We start from the raw sequence: 17,471 nt of genomic DNA, 5'->3' as shown, positions 1-17,471 counted from the left end.
AGTACAAATTAATAGAGGAGATGTCTCACTATGTATGAAAAGGTTCCAGTTGCTTTTTAATTTAGCCAAGGTTCCGTACGTAGATAATCAGGTTATAAAATGTATGGAAAAACGGGGACATGATGCAGTACTAAGTAGAATGGGGAAGGAAACCAGGCGAATTTGAGACTAGACCTAGAGAGATAGAGCAAGGTATAAGTAGGTAAAAGAATAAGTACCCTCTAAAGGGGGGAAGTAAGTGAGAGAACTACAAGGGTAAGCTGGAGGAAATTGATGGGGAAACATGCTTAAGATGGATGTTTTAACTAAAATAAGATCCCTTGCTGAACCAAGTTAGAAAGATCTGGAAGCCACCTGTAATTGGATAGAAGTCAAAATGGTATGTAAGACAGCATTAATAAGTTTTGACAAGACCCTGAATGATATAACACTAGAAGATGGGTGCGCACAAAAGCAAAAGAAGATAACAATAAAAGGATATCGACTAACTCAAGGGACACTACGAAGGATAACGACAACTTGCTAGATCAAAAGCCAAATATTGGCTGTAAAGTTGGTCGCAAATGAAATTGTGATAGATAAATAACCAAGGAAAAGAAATAGAAAGCCTTCTATGGTAGGAGATAAGATGAGCAAGGAGTAAATAAGGAAATAGAGAGAACTGCGACAAAGTATTTCGTGCACTCTCTAATATTCTCGTAAAGGTAAAGAATGACACGAGAATGTGTCAACAAGGTTACAAGTGGGGGTAAGGAAAAATTGTGAAATGGTATAAATAAGACGGATAGGACTAACTGGTTACTATAGTATTGACAAGCTTATATATCAAATTTCTTTAAGACTAGTTGAGGAGAAATCAAAGTGGCTTTAAAGGTCACTATATGAACGAACTTTAGCGCTACTCGGTAGCCAATTCTAATTAATGGGTGCGTACAAAAAAGGGTGAATACAATAGGAGGAGTTAAACCAAAATGACCAAAAAAAGGACATGGTCATAGTGGAACTAAAGATCTACCCCTATACCAGTTACAAGTTAACAGAGGAAAGGGCAAGGCAACACATAAAGATTGGTGAGACGACGCTAAGATAAATCTTGGGCTAAGTTGAGTGCCCCACACATTATGGCAAGGATTCAATGAAACGTGACACAAAGACTTCCAGGGAGGTCGCCCATCCCAGTATTATTCTCGCCCAAGCAAGCTTAACTTCTAAATTCTGGTGGAATTTAGTATTATAATGCAGGTGTGATCACGCGAGATAGAAGAATCTGAACTAGCGGCAGAGAAACGATATGAGATTATGTTGTTGGAGTATTATAAGTTACATTGAGGTTATTGTAAAAATGATTTAAGCAAGACAACAAGGATTAGTTAATTGCTAACTGGCGACGCACTCGAATGCCACTGTTCATCAACATAGTACTAGTTAATGAGAGGCAAACCACAGAATGGCTATATGGGCTAGTGGCGAGGAAATTTCAACACCCCTTGGCAGCCAACTTTAAGGATTGAAAAGCAAAATCCAAAGGATCGAGTGCTAGTTAAAGTTTGGAAAAAAAATAAGAAAGACCATACGAGGCTAAGGATTCCCAAATTATCAACGTCATTACGTACCTATGCTATAATCTTCAAGAGTAGGGTGCTATAAGGGTTATTATGAGAAGGCTAACGAATCAGCCCATTTGCCTTCAAGTAAGACCACCAATGCAGCTGGAACTAGGTGAAGTTATAGGATAAGGAGGTAGTAAGGTTCTATGAGGCTTCCTAAGCTAATATATCAGATAGAGAGACTTTAATTATAATTAACATCTTGAGATCAGTCCAAGAAAAGATCAGGAGAATAGATAGGTCTTAGTACCGCATTTTTCCCTTGAGCTATTAAACAGACTGAGCGCACTATTAGACTCTAGAGGATATGTCGCAAGGTGGGAGATTAACTTCGAAGGTAGTTGGGATGATTATCCATCACTCATCGAGTTGCCTACCATAATAGCTATTACTCTAGTATCCCAATGGCCCCACAAAAGACTTGTAGAGCAAGATGTGTAAGTTCCCTACTGGATGGGGCGATGTTAGAAAGAGTAAGCTAAAGGGCCCCGATATGATTGAGCAAGCTAAGTATTAGAAACCCAGAGTCGAAGAAATAATATATAGATAATCGCCATCAACATACAGAGTTGAAATTGATGATTGTATGTTCATAACAGGGTCACCCAAAAAAAGAAACTTAACCTAAAATAAATTAGACAGTATCAACTTGCTCGTAAGGTGGGCAAAGTGGATGGTAAGTTGAGCTTACAACCTTATTTGAAAATTATACACCCAGTCCATCAGGTAGGGATGCTTTGCAAGGGTACTGAAGAGCCACCCAGGGTATATTCCATAGTTGATGTCCAGGAAATGAAATATTTTGAGGAACAACCTATCGCCATCTTAGTTCGGCAAACTAGAAGATTGTAGACTAAAGACGTTCCTTCCACCAAGATACTGTGCCAAAACCAAAAATTAGAAAGAGGATGACCGGGGAAGCTAAAGAGAACATGAAACACAAGTATTCTCACCTATTTCCAATGTCTAAAGGTAACGCCAACTCCTAAAACTCATATATTAAGTACTTGGATAGAAGTATGTATTATGGAGACAATAAAGAATCTCCCTACGATTTGTATAAGGTGCTAAGGGAAGTTTTGTTTAACATTCAGGGACGAATGTTCTAAAGGGAGGAAGGATGTTACACCCCACACTTTTAAACCTGGAATGTCTTATAAGTTCCTTCGACATTATCGTGTGAGCCAGATACTCTACGACACTATCAAATGACTCTAAGGAAGGGAAAATGTGATACCCCATGGTAGAGATGGGTGGAAATAGAGCCATAAGAATCCGAAAGGAATTGGAGGCCAAGTGATGAGTTGTAGTACTCGACTTACCTACGTAAACTACTAATTTAGAAGTCTTACGTACTTGAGCTACTGGAGAACATACCAAGCTTACGTAGCGCGGATTACATAGGTTCCTAAAATTGGATGAGATTACAAATCCACGAGGAAGGGGAAAAGACGACATGTGGAAGACAATGGAGGAGTAACACGTGGCAGTACCTCAAGCAAGTAGGTGACCCACCTGCTTGGGGTCAAGTAGGTGACCCACCAGCTTGGGGGAAGGTGGACCCCACACCACGTGGCAGCCCCTTATTGACAGCATGTATGTGTTGGCCCAATGGGGGCCGAACATGTGTCACCCTTAGGGGCTGACAAGTTTCAACCCCTAAGGCAACACGTGTCACATTTGCTGTCCAAACCAGCAGCCAAAAAGAAAGGAAAAATGTGAGAAGCGCAAAGGAGGCAGCCATGGTTTTGAAGAAACTAAGGTAGGTTTCTAAAACATGTGGAGATTTATATATGTATCTTACGATGTCTACAGAACCATAACTTCAGCTTTATACTTGGAACAAACCAGAGAAAGCTAAAGGAAAATGTTGGAGAAAAGGAAAGAAGGGCTACGGGTTTGGGCGCTGCCAAGGTAAGCCTCCGAGTTTTGTTTCGTGAATTAATTATTTGAGGTGTACTATGGTTATATAATAGTGTTTTATAACAAAAAATTCCAATTTGGGGCAGCGGATAAGGGACATAAACAGCCCGCTCAATTTCAGCGCGTTTTGAGAAGTTCCGAGTTGCAATTTGGCAGTTTTGGCCAATTTCGGGTAAGGTAAGATTTCTCCTCTTAATTTGGAGTTTATGGTATTTTTAAGAAGTGTATTATATGTTTTTTAAGTAGATGTAAATGTGAAAACATCATATAGATGCTTGACGTTCAGAATAAACTAAGTTTGAGTCATTATAGTTGAATTGTCGTTGAAGTAAAGGGTTGTGCTTGTGAGGTGCTGGTGCAGGGGTGTGGTATTTTGATGCAGGGCCTAAATTTGATCTAAAAGGGGTAGGGGTTCTTATGGTTTCATCCAAATGACCCATCATTTCGTATAATTAAAGGTGTTACAAAATAAAGGCTAGACACCCTATTTTGATATCGTAATTTTGAGCGAGTCGTTTGGAGCTTATGTTGTATATTGTTGGTGTGAATTGCTTAAACATATGCTGCACGTTGTTGTTGTTGGTTGGCTATAGTTTTTACTGATCTAATTGGAAATTTGAATAAGGCACATTATAGGGGAGGTGCTGTCCAATTTTCGTTAACGCCTTAACTAATTAAAGAACTAGTTGAGGAGATAAACAAGGAAATAGGTTCCATGAATACTAAGGTGCAACTTAAAGATGCTAGAAAGTTAAGAGTGGTTGATATTCGTATTACTTTCATGTTAAATAGGTTCAAAGGACGATGAGGCGAATGGGATAAAGAGTAACTCATAAGAGGTATGTGAAACTCTTTCTTGGCATGTTTTTGACATTGGTATGTAAAGCCTATTCTTTCTCTTCTTTTTGGCATGTCTTAGATGTAGTCTATGGATGATTAAAGCTTCGGGGAAACTTCACTCTTAGGTTCTGAATATGACTTTAGGACTCTTGATAACTTCTGGATGCTAAGACTTTTAAACTAGTTAAACTCTTATTCCTCGAGTCTTCTATATGACTGTATAACAATTGATTCAACTAAGCTCTTTTTGTAAAAAAAGAAAGGCTCTGAGGCAACCAACGCTCGGACTGCTATAAGATATTTCACACTAGTGTAAGTCTAAGATTTGCAAAACTCTCTTTTACATAGTCCTTAGTGACATTTAGAGGGTATACGTCAGATACTTTCTGCCCTGATCTCTAGGATTGATTCACCTGATTACTTCATTAAGTCTCCGATAATGATTTAAACAATGTTTTGTTTCTCACTACTCTACTCGTGTATATTGTAACACTTCTTTCATCACGCCCGGGCTGGGATTAGTAATCGTGCACAATTCCACTATATTGTTCAGCACGCCCTCACTAGAGGGCCGGGTACGTATGTATATATTTAATGATGTGATGATGTGTTGTAATAAGGAGGTGATGCTACTACAGATGTGATTCACCGGATCCCTGATAGGATTGGCTATATTGAAAATTTGAGCATGCATTATTTTACTTTCCCATGTATAAGTTGTTGATTTCATAATTTATTCCCCTTCTTCTTTATTTCGGATATACCTCCAGTTGTATTATGTTATATTTTACATACTCAGTACATATGTCGTACTGACCCCCTTTTCTCGAGGGCTGCATTTCATGACCGCCGGTACAGATACAGGTTTTAGGAGTCCGCCAGCTTAGTATTTTGCGCAGCTCAGCAGAAAGAGGCTCCATTGTATCGTAGTTTAGTTTTTGATACTAACCACTGATGTATAAAATTGTTTTGGCTATTCCGGGGTACGGTGGGGGTCCTGTCCTACCATATGTTATTGTTAATATTTTAGAGGTCTGCAGATATGTATATGTGGGTTGTATATTCCATATTGGTTCAGTTGGGTCTGTAAGATATATTGTACGTGTTGTTTTGTTATGGAGGCTTTGTTGGCTTGCACACCCTTTCATGTTATGATACAAATAAAAGAGGCTACAAATATATGAAATGTTATTGCCCATGGGGATTCACATGTATGCATTATGTCATTGTAGTCCAGTTTGACTACACTTGCTTTATATGCATTGCATGTTTATAATTTTATATGACCACGGGTGATAGATATGTATACGGAGGGTCTAGGTCGGACCCCAGTCGTGGCCTATGGGGTCGGGTTGTGACAAAAACTAGTAAGGGAAAAGGACAAACTCAAGAAAACTCTATAATGGCAAAACAAAAATAAACCAGACTAATTAACTAAGCTCAACATCCATAAGGTTTATCATTACCACTAATGCAACGTAACAGTAACACGAATATGATCCACTACTAAAAGAAATTACCTATAGGAGATAAATAAATACACAGAGTTTCTAGTAAAACTATCATAGCAAACAATAAACAAGTAATCAAGCTAGGTAAGCACACACACATAAGTCCAAATAAAGTAAGTACCAGAATAACAAGATGAATCTAACAAGTAAAATTATCACTGATGGGTATGAAGACCCCAAACCCAACCACTACAAGCTAAGAATGTCCTTGAAATAATATTTTCACATATCCGATTGATACCTTGAGCCTCGTCCTCTATTTGACTAGTAGAAACATGTGATTGAATGCGCCTAGCCTCGAACTGAACAATTGTATGTGTTGAATGGATGGCCCTTATTATCAGCATATATGTGTTGGCCCAATGGGGGACGAAAATGTGTCACCCTTAGGGGATGAAACATTTCACCCCCTAAGGCAACACGTGTCACATTTGCTGTCCAAACCAGCAGCCAAAACGAAAGGAAAAATGTGAGAAGCGCAAAGGAGGCAGCCATGGTTTTAAAGAAACTAAGGTAGGTTTCTAAAACATGTGGAGATTTATATTTGTATCTTACAATATCTACGGAACCATAACTTCATCTTTACACTTGGAACAACCCGAGAAAGCTGAAGGAAAACATTAGAGAAAAGGAAAGGAGGGCTACGGGTTTGGGTGCTGCCAAGGTAAGCCTCCGAGTTTTATTTCGTAAATTAATTATTTAAGGTGTCCCATGGTTATATAATAGTGTTTTATAACCAAAAATTCCAATTTGGGGGAGGGGATAAGAGACATAAATAGCCCTCTCAATTTCAGCACGTTTGGAGAAGTTCCAAGTTGCAATTTGGCAGTTTTTGTCAATTTCGGTTAAGGTAAGATTTCTCCTCTTAATTTGGAATTTATGGTATTTTTAAGAAGTGTATTATATTTTTTTTAAGTAGCTGTAAATGTGAAAACATCATAGAGATGCTTGACGTTCGAAATAAACTAAGTTGGAGTTGTTATAGTTGAATTGTCGTTGAAGTAAAGGGTTGTGCTTGTGAGGTGCTGGTGCAAGGGTGTGGTGTTTTGTTGCAGGGACTAAATTTTTTCTAAAAGGGGTAGGGGTGCTTCTGGTTGCAGCCAAATGACCCCTCCTTTTGTATAATTAAAGGTGTTACAAAATAAAGGCTAGACACCCTATTTTGATATCATAAGTTTGAGCGAGTCGTTTGGAGCTTATGTTGTATATTGTTGATGTGAATTTCTTAAATATATGCTGCAGGTTTTGTTGTTGGTTGGATGTAGTGTGTAGGGATCTAATTGGAAATTTGGATAGGGCACATTATAGGGGAGGTGCTGCCCAATTTTCGTTAACGCCTTAACTAATTAAACAACTAGTTGAGGAGATGAACAAGGAAATAGGTTCCATGAATACTAAGGTGCAACTTAAAGATGCTAGAAAGTTAAGAGTGGTTGATATTCGTATTACTTTCAGGTTGAATAGGTTCAAAGTACGATGAGGCGAATGGGATAAAGAATAACTCATAAGAGGTATGTGAAGCTCTCTCTTTGCATATTTTTGACATAGGTATGTAAAGCCTATTCTTTCTCTTCTTTTTGGCATGTATTAGATGTAGTCTATGGATGACGAAAGCTTCGGGGAAACTTCACTCTTAGGTTCTGAATATGACTTTAGGCTTCTTGATCACTTCTGGATGCTAAGACTTTTAAAGTAGTTAAACTCCTACTCCTCTAGTCTTCTATATGACTGTATAACAATTGATTCGACTAAGCTCTTTTTAAAAAAAAAGAAAGGCTCTGAGGCAACGAACGCTCGGACTGCTATAAGATATTTCACACTGGTATAAGTCTAAGATTTTCAAAACTCTCTTATTCATAGTCCTTAGTGGCAATTAGAGGGTATACATCAGATACTTTTTGCCCTGATCTCTAGGATTGATTCACCTGATTACTTCATTAAGTCTCCGATAATAATTATGTTTTCTTTCTCACTACTCTACTAGTGTATACTGTAACACTTCATTCATCATGCCCATGCTGGGATTAGTAGTCGTGCACAATTCCACTACATTGTTCAGTGCGCCCTCACTAGAGGGACGGGTACGTATGTATATATTTGATGATGTGATGATGTGTTGTAATAAGGAGGTGATGCTACTATAGATATGATTCACCGGATCCCCGATAGGGCCGGCTATATTGAAAATTTGAGCATGCATGATTTTACTTTCCCAGGTATAAGTTGTTGATTTGATAATTTATTCCCCTTCTTCTTTATTTCGGATATACCTCCAGTTGTATTATGTTACGTTTTACATACTCAGTAAATATGTCGTACTGACCCCCTTTTCTCGGGGGGCTGTATTTCATGCCCGCTGGTATAGATACAGGTTTTTGGAGTCCGTCAGCTTAGGATTCTGCGCAGCTCAGCAGGAAGAGGCTCCATTGTATTGGAGCTTAGTTTTTGATACTAACCACTGATGTATAAAATTGTTTTGGCTATTCCGGGGTACGGCAGGGGCTCTTTCCCGCCATATGTTGTTATTAATATTTTAGAGGTCTGCAGACATGTATATGTGGGTTGTATATGCCATATTGGTTCAGTTGGGTCTGTATGATATACTGTACGTGTTGTTTTGTTATAGCAGCCTTGTTGGCTTCACACCTTTTCATGTTATGATACAAATTAAAGAGGCTGCAGATATATGAAATGTTATGACCAATGGGGGTTCTCATGTACGTATCATGTCATTGTAGTCTGGTTTGACTATACTTGCTTTATATGCATTGCATGTTTATAATTCTTTATGTACACGAGTGATAGATATGTATACGGAGGGTCTAGGTCGGACCCTAGTCGCGGCCTACGGGGTCGGTTCGTCATAAAACTAGTAAGGGAAAAGGACCAACTCTAGAATGGCAAAACAAAAATAAACCAGACTAATCAACTAAGCTCAACATCCATAAGGTTTATCATTACCACTAATGCAATGTAACAGTAACACGAATATGATCCACTACTAAAAGAAATTACCTACAGGAGATAAATAAATACACAGAGTTTCTAGTAAAACTGTCATAGCAAACAATAAACAAGTAATAAAGCTAGGTAAGCACACACACATAAGTCCAAATAAAGTAAGTACCAAAATAACAAGATGAATCTAACAAGTAAAATAATCACTGATGGGTATGAAGACCCCAAACCCAACCACTACAAGCCAAGAATGTCCTTGAAATAATATTTGCACATATCCGATTTATACCTTGAGCCTCTTCCTCTATTTGACTAGTAGAAACGTGGGATTGAATGCGCCTAGCCTCGAACTAAACAACTGTACCATTATCTATGACACACTGGGAACCACCTATAACTGACTGTCCTTCGGACCTATTAACTAGATCCTGTCGAACCTGTCACCTTCGATGCATGACTTTAGGACAATTCCAAGCAAAATGCCCCAACTCACTACATGTATAACACCTCCTACTAACTGCAACCTGCGGAGATGGCCTGGCTGGCATAAAATGAACACAAGAACCTATATTCTAAAAAGGCACACCCTCAGAAGTCTGTCATGAACTCTATCCACTGCGGATACCATAACCTATCACAGGATCTCCTGTAACCTAAGTTGCTCCCACCATGGTTTTGGTAGGTCAAGGGGGAGGGTAACCCTCCCAAGGATAATGCCTACCTACGAGAAAGGTGCGACTTTTGCTATGTTGTTGGTGAGATCTCCTACCTCCACCTTTGTAAGTCAATGTATATGCATGATCTACAGACCTAAGATGACTGACCACTTGGGGAAAAGTAGACCCAACTGCTAGAAAGTGATGTGATGCTAGTCGAAGTAGAAAAATAAATCCCTTAATAAATCACTCAGTCATATCTCGCTCCATATGAAATACTGTAAAAGCATGCCCTATCCTTTCTAGAAACTCCATCACTTACTTAGAGACTAAAAAAAGAACCCTTCTGAGGACCAACAAGTCCAACCCTAGGCTGTAAACCATGAGGTTCACCTAAAACTAATCTTGCTTGTGGCGTATTCCCATCAAGATGAAGAATCTTCAATGCTGGAGCCAAAGGGGCTGAGGTAGACATATATAGTGTTGAATCTTGGGTAGTATGTGCTGACACTCTAGCCATGCCCTTCGTAAAGCTCGTACTATTCATCTGAGGAGGAATGAATTTGAAGAAAGTATTTATAGGTTGATCAAAAAAATTTCACACAATAAGAAATCAAGCATGGAGTTTCCCTAAAATACCCTATAGCCTCCCAAAGATAGGACATTTCCTAATCTCTGATATCACTTTATCTCTAATTGATTTCTCAATTCATGATGGAACCTACTATCAATAGACCATCTCAACCAGAAGGAAAGAAGCAAACAATATTTATAATAACAAAAAGAAGATGAAAAGAAGGATGTGAATAATATAACAAGATAACCCCTAAGACTTGGTATTAGTTTATAGTCGAGCTGCTACACTAAATAAGGATGTACAAAGTTTATATAGATACAATAATAGTATAACTGCCTCCAAATACAAAATAAAGACTAGTCCAAGCTGAAATATAGGGAGATAGGCAACTCCAAATGCCAAGAGCTCACCAAGTCTCCACAATACAAGAGTTGCTCTGCACAATATCCAAATCAATTGTGCAAACCCGTACTATGATCTGTAGGGTGTAGAAGTGTAGTATAAGTACCAACTAGTGGAACTCCGTAGATATTGGCCGACTGATCTCCAAAGATAAAGAAAGTATAAGAAAAATGTGTTCAAGGAATATATATCACAAGTAATAACAAAAATAATACAAAAGCTTGCAGTAAGAAATGTCTGATAAACAGAAGAGGGAAGATATGAAATAATAAAGGAAACAAGAGACGTACCTAGTGTCACTAGTCTAGTACCTAAACATGACTACACACTATGAAGTAGGAGAACTAAGTGATGACCTACGAACAGAAGTAAGCACAAATATCACATAAAGGCCTAAAGGTCTGGAGAAACTAAATGCCTGCACAGAAAGGTTATATAAACAAGAACAAGAGCAGTAACTACCTTCAAACAAGATAACACCTTTTATACGACCACAAGTTCAGAAACAGTGACACAATACCTCCCTAGCCCCTGTGTACCAAGGAGGTTCACTCACAAATACGTAAACCGATACGACATTCCATACTACTGACAGGTACCAACAACTATGCTACTGATAGCCAATGCATATATGAATGAGAGTTATGTAATAAAACCAGTAGTGCTATTGGTGCCAAGTACCTCATACCTAGATCTATACCCCTACTTCCAATCCTGTCTAGGAAATAGGATCCATGCGCCTCTCTAGGATCTCTATAGGGGGTTCAACAACCCTCTATTTACTGGCCTGGTTTCGATCCAGGTCTTATATCAACATAGATATCAATCTGTATATCTGATCATTTAGAATCTGCTCCATCAAGGTAACCGGAGATAAATAGTCAAATCACTATAGAAATAGGTTGAGACATCTCTCCGGCTGAACTAATATAATAAAATGAACGCATCCTTGCTGTCTCTAAAATCAATCCCAAAAACCAATGCATGTATTGGGGTCAACTACATCCATGAGAAAACAAGGGTCCAATGCAATGCATACCATCCCAAGCACCCAAACAATATGCACAATCACCTACAATAATGATGCCACAAACACCTTACCCTCTAGAGCTTAGAAATAATACTAACACATAAAATTGACCTCTAACCAAGGCCTAGGGCTCATTCTACTCCTCTAACTCAACAATAAGGCCCAAAAGGGAGCTCAACCCTAACAAGGTAACAAGGAGGAGGATATGAGGAAATAGGTTCTTAGTTAGTCAATTAATAGCTATAGATCCAACAAAGTACAACCTCGAGAGTACAAACACAACTAGGCCCCCTAAACAGCAACAAGAAAGCATAGAGGATTATCACTTTAAATCTAGAAATAGGGCTCAATATAATTCACAAGCCTAACCAAGTGAAAACCACCACACCAAGACTCTAAAATAGGTTCTACAAAAGTAAAGGACGCTAAGTTTCCTAAATTCCTGCCAACAACGACTATATAAACTAATGGTCAACCCAAACTCAATTCTAAAGAACATATCCTCCAACCACCATAAACATCATCAAGCCACCTAAAATCGGCTAATTAAGGCTAAACTAAGACATAATCAATAATCTTCCAAATACACAGAGGGTTTCCCAAAGTTATAATGGAACAAGATAACATAAAACTGTGAATCGAACCGAACCCACCACATACAATCCAAACCACAAGCTATTTATACTAAACAATAACTCATGAAGCTCAATCAAAGGGATGAATACCGTACCCTACCCCTAATCTGAACACATATGCTTCAAGTCTACTTCCTGATAGTTTTTCATTCCAAAAACAAATCCAATTTCCTACACAATATCAAAGAGTTGATCACCTCGCCAATACGAAAGTTTTAACACTAAAATCACATTTTCTGAAGATGGACCAATTTCAGAGACCAAAAAAGGAAATATGGTATCTACATCTAGAATTCTAAAATTGACCCCAAAATGTGGTCCCAAGAAGCACCCCAAGTTCATGTAACAATTTCAACATAAGATGGGGTCAGTAGACATCAAGAAATAGTCAAAAAAAAAGAATTTTCGAATTTAAATCTAAACAGTAAAATGGGACAATAGCTTTGAATAATAATTTACCAAAAACAAATCCTCATCGAACAAAACTAAACACTCCACAACGTTCCTTGTAGAAAAACCCATAATTTGGACTCTTGAATCATAGTAAATGAACCTAAAATAATCAAGAATCAATTTCCCAAAATTCACAAAAATTCCATACCAAAAATGGCAAGAGACATCAAATAAAGTCATATATTTACCTAAAACAAAGCTTCTAATCAATATTACGAGCTCATCAATGGACTCTCCATAAAATTATCTTGAAAATAGCCTCTTGAATTGCCAAATTTGGACTTAAAATGCATAAGAAATCGTTCTTTAAAGGTGGGAGAATAAGCTAAAAATTGGGTCTTTAAGTTGCCAGGTTGACCCTCCACAAATGCGGAGCTTCCAAGCTCGAGAACACACAACTTCCAAGACCGTGAATGCGGAGAACAACCCCATTTAACCCTCCGCAAATGTGGAGAATAAAATGCTGCACCAGAAAATAAGAAAAATGGCCAAGAGTCCCAAAACTTTGAACAAGCCTTCGGAAATCATTCAGAGTCCAAACTACTCAAACCAAAAGCGCAAACCACTTATGAACAACAATCTATATTTAATGGCATAATCACAATTTCCTTACGAGGAAGTTACGATTGATTGTGTGTCCCATTTCCAATACCATTTTTAGCCAAATTATACAACGGGCCATGTAAATAGACTGGAAGCCTCTAGAAGTGAATGAAGGGTCATTCAATACCGAACTCGACCTTCTAGAGCTAACCGCACTAGCAAAATTTCAATACATATACATTTTCCAAGATTTCTGATCAAAGTCAACCTTAGGCTAAAGGTTAAAGGATAAAATGCCTAATTGCACAAACTATCACCGAAAGGCTCGGGACTCAAGAAGACCGTACTACTAGCCTAATTTGGCCACTTCAGAGCTGCTGTTCTGAGGCTGTTTTACTGTAGTTTTGACCGAACTCAAAAGATTAAACTCAAAGAGCTCCAAAATAGGAAAACTGACATAAAACTGAAATGACGGACCAGGGGACCGAACTATCATGCCAACAAGTCATAAATGATGTGGGATTACTATAGGAAAGTTTTAAACATTGAATAGATTGGAAAACACGAAAATGACTGGAGGGTCATTACATCAATAGATGCATAAGAGATTCGTAAACAATCCATACCAAGAATAATATGAAAATTGGTCATGTCTAGCTCAAAAAGACTACAATGAATAATTTTATGCAAGACCAAGACATGGCAATTTATATAGACTCTTTTAGCCATAACCAACTCACCTACGGGAGTATAAAGTGGAAAAAAGTTCTAGCAACAATTCAGGGAACACATCAAACCTCTAGCCACATAAGTAGTAACAAAAGACAAATTTGTACTTGGATAAAGCAAGGCATAAACATCATAGTGGAAGACCGGTAACAAAATCGAGAGTCTCCTCCACCTCTTACCTACCATGAAGAGCATAGAATCGGTTATTGTGTTGCCCACCCTTAGGTTGAGGTTGGGCACCTTATTGCACATTGCCTCCTTGGGCTACTAGAATATGAGGATGACCTTCTCTATCTTTCTCAGAAACATGAGGGAACTTGGATTGCCTATGGCCCATTTTGCCACATCCAAAGCAAGCACCCCTTCTAATGAAATATTTACCTCCATAATTCTTCCAACACTTTGCACACTTAGGAAATAAAGGTATATTAGCATTCAAAACTCCACCTTGAGCCTTAGGGTATATCACCCTCTCATTAACAAACTTCTTTCTCGAACATTTTCCTTGTTTAGAACGTCCATTACTACCACCTGACCTATCATTTGAGAATCCACCTTCGTACCGGGCCCTCTTATAATCCATCATTCTCATTTATTTGAGTTTCTCTCCTTCAATTTCTTTAGCAAAAATCATTAGATGAGATATGCCTATTTCCTTGACAAGCATGGTGGTAATACATTCTTTTGCAACCAAGTTAGATACCCCCAATATGAACTGACCCATTTGGGCATGTGGATCAGTGACCAATGAAGGAGCATACTTGGATAGCTTGGTAAACTTGGGGAAATAGTCTCTCATACCCACGTTGCCATGTAGGAGATTGATGAACTCCAACACCTTCAGTTCTTTAAGTTAATAATGAAAAAGCGATCATGGAAAGCATGTTTAAAGCTTTGCCATTCAATAAGTCCTTTATCCCCCATCTTTATCTTCTGTTGAGTAACTTGACTAGCATGGTAATAGCAATCTGGAACTCCTCATTAGTAACTTGGTTGGGTAGGGGACCATTGTCTTGATGAGCTAGAAGATCATGGTCCTCATTAGCATTGACTCCTCTTTGCAAAGGTGCTCTTCTTGGAGGCATTTTCTAAAAATTGCAAAGGACAATTGTTAGAGAAAGGAAGTCTTAGAACAATCTCTATTCATAGATGTGGCACGCTTCACAACCATGAATAAGACTCTACTTGATGCAGCAAGTTGGAATCCCTAGGACACTTTAAAACCTTATGCTCTGATACCATATTTGTCAAGCCATGACCTAGGGCCTAGTCATAATATGGCAATCAAAAACCCCAAAGGATTTCAACCAAGCCTCTTAAAATATCATATAGTATACATAACATAACGTAAATGTAGAAATAACATAGGAAGAGTCTAAAACATGATCACAATAGAAGAGTTAGTTCAATTACATAGACTTCATGACGTAGGTCCAATAATAGCCTCTACTATATATGAAAGGCAAGGAATACAAAATATGCCTAGCTCACTGTCAATTGTATGTAAAGAAAGTATTAAAAAGGAAACAACTTATAATTTAGCCTCGATGGATGAGGACTCACTAAGACTTCTCCAAATAAAAGCTCAACTAGCCACGTGCGAGAATGTGATCATCAACCCCTACATTATGGGACAATGTAGGCAACAATATGCATTAGTACTTTTGAATGTACTAAGTATGAGGGCATGCCATGTAATAGAAATCACACGATGCAATAATAAAATGAATACACGATAAAGATAATGAGTAAAGGCATGAGAAAACTATAATGATCAAGCATTTGAAATACATGGGTAAACATATAGATTTTAATGAGCATATACATAAGTGGATAGAATCATAATCGACAATAAGACAATGCGAGCTATAACAAATAATCCCGATATCTCCTATACAATGGAAGAAAGGGAAATCAACTTGCCAAGGTAGACTCTACCTCTCTAGGCGGGTACATATGCTATATGTGGATCCACTATCTAGGCCATGGAGGAAACCTATGTTGGCACGTAATTTGAGGAACTAGAGGATGCTACTAAGGCTTTCGATAGGGCCCCCACCTCATAGTCTACTCAGTGCTAAATCAAATCCCACTGAATACAAAACATAGTAATCATACTTGGCATATATCATAACTTGTTCATAAAATTCATAATTAATAAAAAAAATTCATTTTCATAACATACTTGCAATATGAGTCACCTTTCAACATTACAATATCATACTTTCATAATTGATATCATAAGGTTTCTAGGTCACCACATAGGGCCCTAGGTCACATTTCTCCATATATTCATAGAATTCATATCTTGAATATAATTGTAAATCATGATCATAATACATAATTAAATTTATTGTGAAATTAATATACATAATCAATAGAGTGAAAACTATGAAGATTCTTTGAAATCATTGTTCTTCATAATCCATAAATCATGTAAATCATCATGTAAAATAGCTTCATGTATGGGCATTCATAATTCAACTTGAAATAATATAATTAATGTAAAAACATACTTATAATGATCATTCACAAAGAGTTAAAACATAATTAAAATAACCCATTACTATTCATAAAAATAGGTTTACAAAGCCAATTGAAATTCATGCAATTTTTTGGTAGAAATCTTGGGAATACATAGGTCAAAGGGACACATGGATTAATCCCTATCTACCTTGATTGAAATTGAACTTGGAATTGAAAAAGTAGACTTGTTCTTGAAGAAACCCAAGCAAAACTTGATGAAGATGATGAACTCTTGAGTGAACCTTAAGAGAAAAGTGTTAAAGTTGTTTGGGAGTTAATGAGGAAATGAAATAGACTTCGAATTATTTTGGATTAATTTCATAATGCATCTAGTCCAAAAACATCCATATACCTTAATGATATATTAGAAAAATCATCGAATTACCGATTATTTAACGAGTATGGGACTCACCACGGAGGACTCATCATGGTCCGTGATGCTCACCACGCCCCATGGTGTTGTCCGTGATGATCGAATTGGACATGAACTTTTGGAGTTGTAGAGAAGAATTTTAGAATTTCCTCTATGGAACCCTTTAAGGCCCATGGATTGCCTCAGGGTCTGTGGACCATAGTCGTGGTGTAGGCTCTGTAGGGTGTCCTGCAGGAGTAATAACCACGGAACCCACCAAATTCCATGAAGCGCTACATGGCCCATGGTGGTGGGGCGTGTTCCTTTCTTTGGGAATATTTTATGCGGCCTTTGGGGAGGGGTCACCACGAAGGGTTTCATGGTCTGTGTGCTCACCACCGTCCATGGTCTCTTGTCATGGACCTCACCCTACAGGATTGAGTTCCTCAATAACCATCATGGCGGGTCACCACGAGGTCTGGTGTGTACCACAGCCCGTGATGGCCTTCTGTGGTCATCATATATTGCCAAAAATGGTGGTTTTAGAAATTTCATGTTTTAATCCTCATTTTCCAGTTTCCAAATATTGGGGTCTTACATTATTGTCATTTCCATAGAGGTCCAATACCCTTCCACAGTAAGGAATACAACTCATCTCATTGATCTAATAAAAAGTTCTTGTTTTTTACTAAAGTAGTCACTTGACTGAATGGCACGATCCTATCCTAC

At 38.1% G+C, this 17,471-nt stretch overlaps 1 pseudogene; it reads right to left on the bottom strand.

Moving 5' to 3' along the window:
• Positions 1 to 1,137: 1,137 nt before the first annotated feature.
• On the bottom strand, positions 1,138 to 1,256 carry LOC129875428 (5S ribosomal RNA; annotated as a pseudogene).
• Between the last annotated feature and the right edge of the window lie 16,215 nt (positions 1,257 to 17,471).

The sequence above is a fragment of the Solanum dulcamara genome, chromosome 11 (genome assembly GCF_947179165.1).
Source record: "Solanum dulcamara chromosome 11, daSolDulc1.2, whole genome shotgun sequence".
Lineage (NCBI taxonomy): Eukaryota > Viridiplantae > Streptophyta > Magnoliopsida > Solanales > Solanaceae > Solanum > Solanum dulcamara.
This window is presented reverse-complemented; position numbering and strand designations above follow the sequence as displayed.